At 37.3% G+C, this 11,209-nt stretch overlaps 1 non-coding gene across 1 annotated transcript; it reads left to right on the top strand.

Annotated features, from left to right (window-relative positions):
• Nucleotides 1-2,664: 2,664 nt before the first annotated feature.
• LOC127133696 (small nucleolar RNA R71) lies at nucleotides 2,665-2,771 on the top strand. The gene has a single exon (XR_007807646.1). It is a non-coding gene; the product is annotated as a small nucleolar RNA R71 (small nucleolar RNA).
• The last annotated feature ends 8,438 nt before the right edge of the window (nucleotides 2,772-11,209 follow it).

The following is an 11,209-nucleotide window of genomic DNA, read 5'->3' as shown; positions in this document are numbered from 1 at the left end:
AAGGTTCACCTCCACGCATCTCTCCAGGATTTTCTCAAGGTTAGCAAGACAATTTTTGAAATCAAATCCGCAAACCGAGAAATCATCCATAAATACTTCCATGATACCATCTAGGTAATCTGCAAAGATTGACATCATGCAACGTTGGAAAGTAGCTGGGGCATTATAGAGGCCGAATGGCATTTGTCTGTAGGCAAAAGTTCCATAAGAGCATGTAAAGGTAGTTTTCTCTTAATCTTCGGGGTGGATAGGTATTTGGAAGAATCCTGAGTATCCATCTAGATAGAAGAAGTAGGAGTGTCTGGCTAGATGCTCCAACATCTGGTCTATAAATGGTAAAGGGAAATGATCCTTCCTGGTTGCTTTATTTAACCTTCTATAATCTATGCACATCCGCTATCCTCCTTCTATCCGTTTTGCTACATGTTCGCCTTTATCGTTTTGCACTACTGTGATGCCTCCCTTTTTAGGTACTACATGCACAAGACTCACCCACTTACTATCCGAGATCTGATAGATTATACCTGCCTCAAGTAACTTAAGAACTTCCTTTTTAACAACATCACTCACTATAGGGTTTATTCTTCTCTGATGTTCTCTGGAGGGCTTTGAATCTTCTTCGAGCGAAATCTGATGCATGCATATGGATGGGCTTATACCTTTCAGATCAGAGATATTATATCCTAAGGCTGTGGGATATCTTTGTAAAACATCTAAGAGTTGGTATGTTTCCTCTTGGTTCAAGGTAGCACTGACTATAACTGGACGGTTCATCTCTTCATCGAGGAACTCATATCTCAGGTTCTTAGGCAGTTCCTTAAGTTCTAAAGTTAGTTTCTTAGGGCATGGCATAAGATCTGGGGTAAGGGATAAACATTCATAAAGGTTATCATCGATGTAGGGCTTCCTAAAGTTATCATCTTCCAGTATGAGAGTTGATGGCAACTTAATTGTTTTTATGATTTCTTCTTGTTCTATTTCCCTAACGCATTCATCAATGATATCTATGGCATAACATGCGTCTCCCATCACAGGTGCCATAAGAAATTTTGAAAGTATAAATTCTATCTTCTCGTCACCTATCTCAAAGGTCAACTTTCCTCTCTTGACATCTATTATGGCTCTTGCAGTTGATAAGAGTGGTCTACCTAGAAGGATTGGTATATCATTACCCTCTTTGATGTCCATTACAACAAAATCAGTAGGGATAAATAACTGACCTATCCTAACAGGGACATCTTCTAATATTCCTATCGGATACTTAACAAATCTATCGGCTAATTGAAGTGACATCTTAGTAGGCATTATTTCTCCTAAGTTTAACCTCTCACAAACTGCTAAAGGCATAAGCTCACACTAGCTCCTAAGTCTAGAAAAGATTTTTCGATGACATGACTTCCCAAAAGACAAGGAATGGAGAAATTTCCAGGATCTTTATCTTTTTTGGATAACTTATTCTCAGAAATAGAATTGCATTCCAAGGGCTTCAGATCGTCGAGTCTACGTTTGTTGGTAAGGATGTCTTTGAGAAACTTTGCATAAGAAGGTATTTGGGTGATGGCTTCTGTGAAAGGGATTTCTACGTGAAGTTTTTCTATAACCTTAATGAATTTCTGATACTGGTTATTGATCTGACTTTGTTTGAGTCTTTATGGATATGGTATCGATGGTTTGTATGGCGGGGGTGGTACATAAGTTTTGTCTTTAGGTTCTTCTCCTTTTTCTTGAACTTCCTGTTTTTCAGATTCCTCTGGTTCCTTTACTTCGTCTGTGGGTTCGGTATATTCCTTAGAAGTTTTGGGTTCACTTAATCTTGAGTCAAATGGATCATTATAAGCGGTCCCACTTCATAGGGTAATGGCATTGGCTTGTCCTCTCAGATTCTGTTGAGGTTGTCCAGGGAACTGTCCTCCAGGTGTAGTTTGGGGGGCTTGGTTTAAGGCTACCTGAGAGATCTGGGTTTCAAGCATCTTAGTGTGAGTAACTATTTGGTCAACCTTGGTTCCTAACTGGGTAATCAGTTCATTAACGTGAATATTCGGGTTCATGAACTCTTTGTTTTGTTGGGTTTGAGCAGTGATAAAATTTTCCATAATTTTTTCAAGGCTCGGCTTTGGTGGCACAGGTTGCATAGGTTGATTTGGTCTTGGGGCTTGGTAACCTGGTTGTCTCAGAGGTGTAGTATTTTGGATAGGGTTATTATTCTTATAGGAGAAGTTCGGGTGATTCCTCCATCCAGGGTTGTAGGTATTCGAATATGGGTTCCCTTGGGTGTAGTTCACTTGCTCAGAGTTGGTTTCGTTTAAGAGACTGCATTATGCAGATTGGTGTCCTTTGGTTCCACATATCTCACAATCCGACGAAACTACAGCTGCAGTATTCGGGTTTGTACACATATGCTCGACCTTGAGGGCTAACTCGTCCATTTTAGCTTGCATCATGTCTATAGAGCTTAACTCATGTATTCCTCGTTGGGCTTCCTTCTTCTCAACTGTCGCTCGTTCAACCCCCCATGATTGATGGTTTTGAGCCATATCTTCGATGAGGGCACTAGCTTCAGGGTAAGGTTTGTTCATCAGTGCGCCGCCTGCGGTAGCGTCGATGGTCATCTTAGTGTTATATTGAAGTCCATTATAGAAGGTCTGAATGATTAACCAATTTTCTAAACCATGATGTGGGCATGCTCTTAACAGCTCTTTATATCTCTCCCAAGCTTCGAACAACGATTCTCCTTGGTTCTGGGTAAATTTGGTTATGTGGTTTCGAAGAACGGCGGTCTTACTTGGGGGAAAGTATCTAGCAAGGAATACTTTTCTAAGGTTTTCCCAAGTTGTTATGGAATTGGGTGGAAGGGAATCTAACCATGATAGGGCTTTATCTCTGAGGGAGAAAGGGAATAATCTTAAACGGATTGCCTCAGGAGAGGCTCCATTGGTTTAAAAGTGTCTGCTAATTGGAGAAAGATTTTTAAATGTTGGTTTGGGTTCTCAACAGGAAGGGTTTAAGTTGATTTGGCATTTTTTTCTTTTGAACTTATGGAATTTTTTTTTTTTTTTAATTATTATTCCCTGTTTCTTTCATTTTTAACTAGTTCTTTTTGAAAAATAGATAGAAAAACGAAAAATATTTCAAAATCCAGGACAAGTAAGGAAAAGAAAAAGATTTTCTTATTCTTCACGTCCAGGATTACGTCCCGGATCATTAGATAGGAATCCGAAGATGAAAAGAGAAACAAAGAATATCACTATCGTGTAAACAAATAGTTTTAGAGTAAGCATTACAAAATCTCCAAGATAATTAAAAAAACGACAGAGAAAGAGAATAGATTCTCTTCTATTTCATATTATGTTTCCTTTGAGACTCAGTTTATAAGAAATGAATTCGAAATTATTAGCTGGGATGGTTGGGTTTACTATACTAGAACTAGGTTCTTCGTTGGATGGTTGGGCGAAGTCCTTAAGAGGTTTTTGGTTTTGATCTTCGGCCATAGCTCTCCTAATTCTATGGAAAAATAAACGTGCGCGAGCGTAACGTTTAGGTTCCGCCAGAGAATATACTAAGCTTCTGGTGCTGCGAGTCCTTCGCATTGACCGATAGGTAATAACCTAAGTCTAAACGATATAACAACAGGGTACGAAATTTGACGAAATTGGTCCCCGACAACGGCGCCAAAAACTTGATGCGTTATTTTTCGCAAGTATACGAACGTGTCAGAGTAATATAAAAGATTGTCGAATCCACAGAGACCAAGTGTCAATCTATCGTTATCTATTGTTATGGTGTTTATCTAAGGTAATCTAAATAGGGTTTTTAAGAGTGCACAATGAAAATAAATTATTAAATTAAATTCGATTGATAAAGACAGGTTCGAATGTAATTCACATAATCAATTAATAATCCAAGTACTTGCTAATAGAATTACTTATGGGCAGTGTTTCCTACTTTGAAAAGAACCAATTTAATGGGAACTGTCGCTTTCGCGTATTCAGAACCGAGTTGTACTCCCTAATCAAACCCTCTTATTGTCACTTATAAAAAGGCGCGCATTGCGTTAGAGTAGTAAACCTATTTTTAAGAAATATAGTGTCTTGACTAAGTTGAAAAGTATTTTGACCTGGATTTCTTAACCAAAAGAGGTTCTCACGAACCAGACTCTAAACTTATAAACACGTCCGAAAATAGTTTTAAAATCACTTTTCATTTTAAGTTAAAAACTCCTAATGAACTAAACAAAGCGCTTTCGCTGTATTTGAAATGGTTAAAAACAACTAAGTTTAAACAGACGTCGGACGGCTTTCGATCTTACCCAACGAAAATTAAGTGTGGAAAACTTAAGTTGAAAGTCAAAATAACCCTTAAGTGTTTCTATGAACAATTATACGGATTATCGGTTCAATTACGATCCTTACATTCTAACCTTTATAGGTTTAGCTAGACATGGTAAAGTAAAGATGCATTTTAATTTAAATAAAAGTAGTGCGAGTGCGGGAAATTAAATAAAAGTAGTGCGGTGCAAGAAGTAAATAAAAGTAGTGCAGTGCGGAAAGTAAACAAAGTAAAGGCAGTGCGGGAAATAAATAAAGTAAAGTGCGAGTGCGGGAGAGTAAACAAAGTAAAGGCAGTGCGGGAAATAAATAAAGTAAAGTACGAGTGCAGGAAATTAAAGTAGACAAAGGTAAAGCAATAAAACCTGCTCCAATCGGAGGGTCGAATAAAGTGCGTAACAGAAATAAAAATGGCGGCAAGATTAACTTCCTTCCAAAGTGCTCCAAACTCGATTACAGACTCGATTACACAGTTGTGGCAACACTCCGATGTAAAACGATTACCACTTTTACACAATACTGATATATGCCTAGTTGTAACTAAGTTTGGATGAAGAAACAAATGAAATCAAATCTCTATTCATAGGCAAGGAAAATAAAGGAAATGACAAGGATGCCCCTAAGTTTGAAATTGGGAGGGAAACATCTTTGTTCTTGTGGCGCACGCCACCACATTATGGCGCCCGCCATAGGAGTAAATTGTGGCGCCCAAGTGGAGATAGTGGGAGATGTGGCAGTTAAGGAGAAGTTGAATTGGGACACGTCATGGCTGGACCTATGGCGCCAGCCACAGTGGGAGCCACAAGTGTAAAATTCTGATTTTTAGGCTTTTTAGCTCATTTTCACTCCTTTTCTCTATCGGGGCTCCGATTAGACTGAAAACCTGAAAACAAAGAAAAACATAGTAAAAACATAACAAAATAACAATAAAACAACTAAAATGCATGCGAAATCGGAGTCGAAAATACGGTGAATTTCAGTGTCATCAATAGGCCCATGTAATGATTCATTCAGGTCCAAAATCATGTGTAAGCAATGCCGAAGTCATGCTAACAAGCCATGCATTCGTGTATGGAAAATGGAAGTTCAATTATGCCAAATAGGGATCCAACTTTAAGCCATGCGTAAGTCACTCATACTATGTCCAAATGGGATGAATTTGGACTTTTTGGAAAGGTTAGGTCTAAAGTAACAACTTTCATGTTGGACACTTTTTCATTTTAAGCTTGGGTCATTATTAATTTTGATGTGGAAGTTTGGAAAATCAAACATATCAAAAACAATTCTAAGCACCAAGCCATATGTTCACTTCTTCCACCTTGGATAGCTTTTTCTATGGGCTTAAAATTAGAAAAGTTCCTTCATCAAAGTTGCATCTCTCTCAAATTACTTAAAATTGGTCACACATTTGACCTTATTTGGATTTATAATGAAGGATTTATGTATTTTAGAAGTTGAGGAAAATCACTTGTTCAATGGTATTGGCCCAAAATGACTTATAATGTTTCCTCATATCACATGCATTTAAAAGTTGAATTTGCACTTCTTACAAACATTAAAGTTTAAGTATACATATTTAATTTGATCATGAAACTTGAATGGATTTCATCTCATAAAATTGAGCAAGTTATGGTCTTGGAAAGTTGGCCTCCAAATTAGGGTTTAGACAAAATCACCTATAATCTTTCACCATAAAAATGACTTTACAAGCAAAACGAGCTCTAGACCTCAACATGAAATTTGTTTGCAATGTCATTTAGAGTAACTTTTATCTTGGAATCATTTTCATATGATAAAATTTTTAGGATATAGGGTCTAGGGAACCCCAGTTTTGATCAGTTGACTTCCTCTGGTCAACCACCATTAACCAACTTGCTAGCTTGCTATTATCTTGACTTTTGGGACTCATGGAGGGTCATATTTTAATAAGATGATGAAATTTTAAGTATACCTTGAAATATTTGATCAAATGGTGAAGAAGTTTGTTGAAGAAGTCACATAAGATACCTAGATGAAATGGGGTTTCCAAGGCAAACCAACTCCAAACTCTTCATGATTTCTTGATCAAAATAACATGTGAAGATCATGGGGATATATATATGATACTTAGAGCCATAGTGAACCAAATCTTGATTGAGCTTCTTGCAATTAGGGTCTTAAACCCTAGATATGAGCTTGATAGATCAAATGTGAGCATGTGCACTATCAACAGAATAGTTAAACTATATAATGACATATTTTTGGTATTTTGGTTAGTAAAATAAAGAAAAACAAAGTATGATACAATCAAATGTGCTTGGTGATCTCTCCCAATGCAAACCCAATGAATAAAGGGTAAGGAGGATGCCAAGGTGTGATCCCAATGCTAATGCATATGACGAAAATATCATGAGGAATATTAGGGTCAAAATTGGGGTCTTACACATCCTTCAAAGAACACATGGGTGCCCCAGCTATCTTCACTTCAGCAATAGACAAGGCTTGGAACAGAGATCCAATCTCCTCCCCAACTTCAACATAAGAAAAGGATGACTGATGGCTCTGTAAGACCCCAAATTTGACCCTAAGATCCCTCATGTCATTATCCTCATATGCATTAACATTGGGATCACACCTTAAAATCCTCCCTACCCCTCATTCATTGGGTTTGCATTGGGAGCGATCACCAAGAATATTTTATTATATCATACTTTGTTTTTCATTATTTTGCTAACCAAAATACCAAAACTATGTCATTGTATAGTTTAACTATTTTGTAGGTAGTGGGCATGCTTACCTATGATCTATCAAGCTCATATCTAGGGTTTAAGACCCTCATTGTAAGGAGATCAATCAAGAATTGATATAAATTGACTCTAAGTATCATATAAGGATCCCCATGATCTTCACATGACATTTTGATCAAGAAATCATCAAGAGTTTGGAGTTGGTTTGCCTTGGAAACCCTAAATTCATCTGGGTATCTTATGAGACTTCTTCAATAAGTTTCTTCAACAACTGATCAAATATTTCAAGGGATAATTCACATTACATCATCTTATGGATATATGATCCTCCATGAGTCCCAAAAGTCAAGATAATATCAATCTAGCAAATTGGTTCATGGTGGTTGACCAGAGGAATTCAACTAATCAAAATTGGGGTTCCCTATACCCCATCTCCTATAATGTTTGTCATATGAAAATGATTCCAAGAGAAACGTTACTCTAAGTGACATTACAAACAACTTTCATGTTTAGGTCTAGAGATAGTTTTGCTTGAAAAGGCATTTTTTATGGTGAAAGATTATATGTCATTTTGTCTAAACCCTAATTTGGAGGTCAACTTCCCAAGACCTTAACTTGCTCAATTTTTATGATATGAAATCCATTCAAATTGCATGATCAAATTCATGATGTCTAATTCGACTTTTATGTTTAGAGGAAGTGAAAATTCAACTTGAAAATTCATGTGATAAAGGGAAACGTTATAGGTCATTTTGGGACAATACCATTGAACAAGTGATTTTTCTCAACTTCTAAAATGCATAACTCCTTCATGCTAAATCCTAATGAGGTCAAATTTGTGACCAATTTGAAGGGTTGTTAAAGAGATACAACTTTGATGAAGGAACTTTTCTCATTTAAAGCCCATAGAAAAAGTTATCCAAGGTGGAAGAAGTGAACATATGGCTTGATACTTAGAATTGTTTTGATATGTTTGATTTTCCAAACTTCCACCTCAAATTTCATCATGATACAAGCTTCAAATGAAAACTTATTCAACATGAAAGTTATTCCTCTTGATCCAAACCTTTCCGAAAAGTCCAAATTCATCTCATTTGGACAAAGAATAAATGACTTGCGCATGGCTTAAAGTTGATGGACCATTTGGAAGATTTGAAGTTCCACCTTCCATACACGAATGCATGACCTTTCCACATGATTTCAACATTGCTTACACATGATTTTGGACCTAAGTGCATCTTTTGATGGGCCAACCACACGCCCATGCAAGCATGCAAGTGAGATTTCCAACTTTTGCTAAAAATGGAAGTGTGCATTTATCAATCTCCTTGGCTATAAATAGAAGTGATCTTGCTTAGAATTATGGGCCCTGGCGCGCAAGCTTTGAATCAGCAACCCTAAACCTTCACATTAAAAGGATAAGCTTGAAGATTTTCTTTAAAAATAGAGTTTGAATCTCACACTATTTTTGAGATTGAAACTCCAAGAGTCCTTCTTTCTCTTTGATCCATTTCCACTCCATCAAGCATCTGAAGCAAGACCAAGCATAATTGAGAGCAAGATCGTGCCAATCTGAACCTGCATTGAAGGATTAGTGATCATTGTATTCAATGTAACCTTTTTCCATGTAAATTACCATTTTTCAACTTTTGTACAGATCTATGGAGTCTTGTCATTTACAGACTACCATTCTATTAAATAAAGTTGAGCTTTTTATCCAATTGTTTCTACTCTTATTTATCTTTCAACCAAATAAATTTAAATTTTATGATGATCATTTTTGAAATTGAATTTTTTAAATCAAAACCATGTTTTCCTAAATAATAAAAGCAGTTATTTTAAAAAAGCAATTGATTTCATTTAAGAAATATCAACAACAAGATGAAAACAAGTAAGTCCTAAAATGCGAAGCATTGTTGGTTTTCCCCAAGCAGTTGGCGTGATCTCTGTTTCTTCCCCAACAATTTTTTTGATATATCCAGCCAAGTTTTGTTGGGTTCCCCAGCTGAGTTTGTGATCCCCCCCCCCCCACGAGTCGTAGGTGCGTTATCGCAACAGTTGCACGGTTCGGCAGATTTTGTTTCCCCTCAAGTCGCCAATGGTGTTACCCATGTTAGCCCTAATTCTTGAGCAGTATTTTTGATCCTCTACAAGGTTCTCTCTCATTTGATATGATGTTGACCTAAAATTTGCCGCAGAGTTGATAACGCGGATTTTCGGCAACCTTTTCCTTCTCCCCAGCTAGGATTGAGCCCTTGAGGTGGATGGTTCTCTCCAGCAGATGCTTCCCTCCTATGAGGATTGGCTGAGAATTGTATCAATGATTTAGACCAGTGATATTTATATCCTTTGTAATAATTTCGTCAGCATAATCATCATATATACATATCCATATACATATATGTTCATAAGATTTCATTATTCTCATGCACTTTGTGATTCATTATTTCTATGATCCTCTGTCAATGGTGGTGTCCTTCTCCCATGCAGATTTGGTATGTCTGTCCTCTTTCAATTGTAAAGAGTCAGCCCATTAAGCAGAAAGAATTTAACCTTTCCCATTTCCCCACTGAGTTATTTCCTCGTGGATGATTGCTATTTCAGCTTCCTCCCTAGTTGATTATCTGGATGGAATCACTCCCTCTGAGATATATCCTCATTAGGTTGAGTCTTTGATTGACCTTTTCTTTCTAGACCTTACCTAGATAGATACTTTAGGTACCCTGAGAGTCTATTACTCAGTAACTGGTAATTTTCTTCTCAATTGCAAGTATTTCACTTTTGCCCTAATACCCGACAAAAGTAACCTTTTTCTTCCTAGCGGATTCGTTTTCACGTCTCCCAGGAAGTTTATCCTTGATATGTTCATCTTAACCAGTGACAAATATTCTCTTTTTTGGTATTCTAACCAGTAAAAAGGTAGTTTTAATCCCTATTTTGTTCCCTAGAAGGTTAATCCTTGATATGTTCATCCTAACCGATGACAAATTCCCTCTTCTTTACGGTTTTCTGCCCAGTAACCGATAGTTGTAAATCTTGCTTTCCCCTTTTAGGATTCTATCCTTGATATGTTCATCTTAATCGATGAAGGATATTGTCTTTTGGGTATTCTATCCAGTAACTGATAGATGTAATCCCTATCTCTCCCCTCAGAGTCTATCCTTGATATGTTCATCTTAACCGATAACGGATATTCTCTTTTCGGTATTCTATCCAGTATCTGGTATATATAATTCCTACTTTTTCAGGAAGTTTATCCTTGATATGTTTATCCTAACCGGTAACATATATCCTTCCTAATGTCCCCAGGTGAGTCTATCCTTGATATGTTCATCCTAACCGATGACGGATATTTTTTCCCTTTGAGTCTATCTTTGATATATTCACTTTAATCAGTGACGGGTATTCTCTTTCTTTGCGGTCCTCTTCCCAGTAACCGGTAGTTGTAAATCCTATTTGGCTTTTGCCCGGCAGGTTATTCTTACCTAGTAACTGGTATTGAATACACCTTCTTGTTGCCCCCAGCAAGTCATCCTTGATATATTTACCTTAACCGGTAACAGATGTCCTCCCTGTCATAATTTGTTATCCCCTTACCTAGTAGCCGATAGTGGACAATATACTTCTGTTACTCCTGTGTTGAAGATCTTTTCTTCCCCAATTGAGTTTGAGTTCATATTTCCTCAGTGAGATCGCCGTTTCCTGCTCGGTTCGCGTATTTCAATTTTATTCTAATCTCCCAGTTTCCCCTGCAGATTGTTCTTCTCCCCAGTTGAGTCTTTCCATTTATTTATTTTTGTGGAATTCCTCGAGTCCCCCCAACAGTTTTAAAAGTCGTAGCCTGGCCTACGGACAACCTTTTCCCCGCAGAGTCTCTGTCTCCCTAGTGAGTTTTCCTTACATAATTCATTATACTCTTGCGGACTTTCGGTCTCTCCGGATTCTTTTCCTTTGTGGTAACATTTTCCCCACGAAGATTATTTTTAACATTCATAGCATATGCATCATGAGGTCTCTTAGGGACCAAAATTTGTTTCTATATGTTGTTATTTAAGTCCATTCTATTGAGTCGATGTGAAGAGTTTAACCTTCATTTCCTCAGCTAGAACGTCCTTAAATAGGGGCAGCTGTAAGACCCCAATTTTGACCCTAAGATCC

This window comes from Lathyrus oleraceus, chromosome 3 (assembly GCF_024323335.1).
Source record: "Lathyrus oleraceus cultivar Zhongwan6 chromosome 3, CAAS_Psat_ZW6_1.0, whole genome shotgun sequence".
Classification (NCBI taxonomy): Eukaryota; Viridiplantae; Streptophyta; class Magnoliopsida; order Fabales; family Fabaceae; genus Lathyrus; species Lathyrus oleraceus.
Note: the sequence above shows the minus strand (reverse complement) of the source record. Positions and strands in the feature narration are given on the sequence as shown.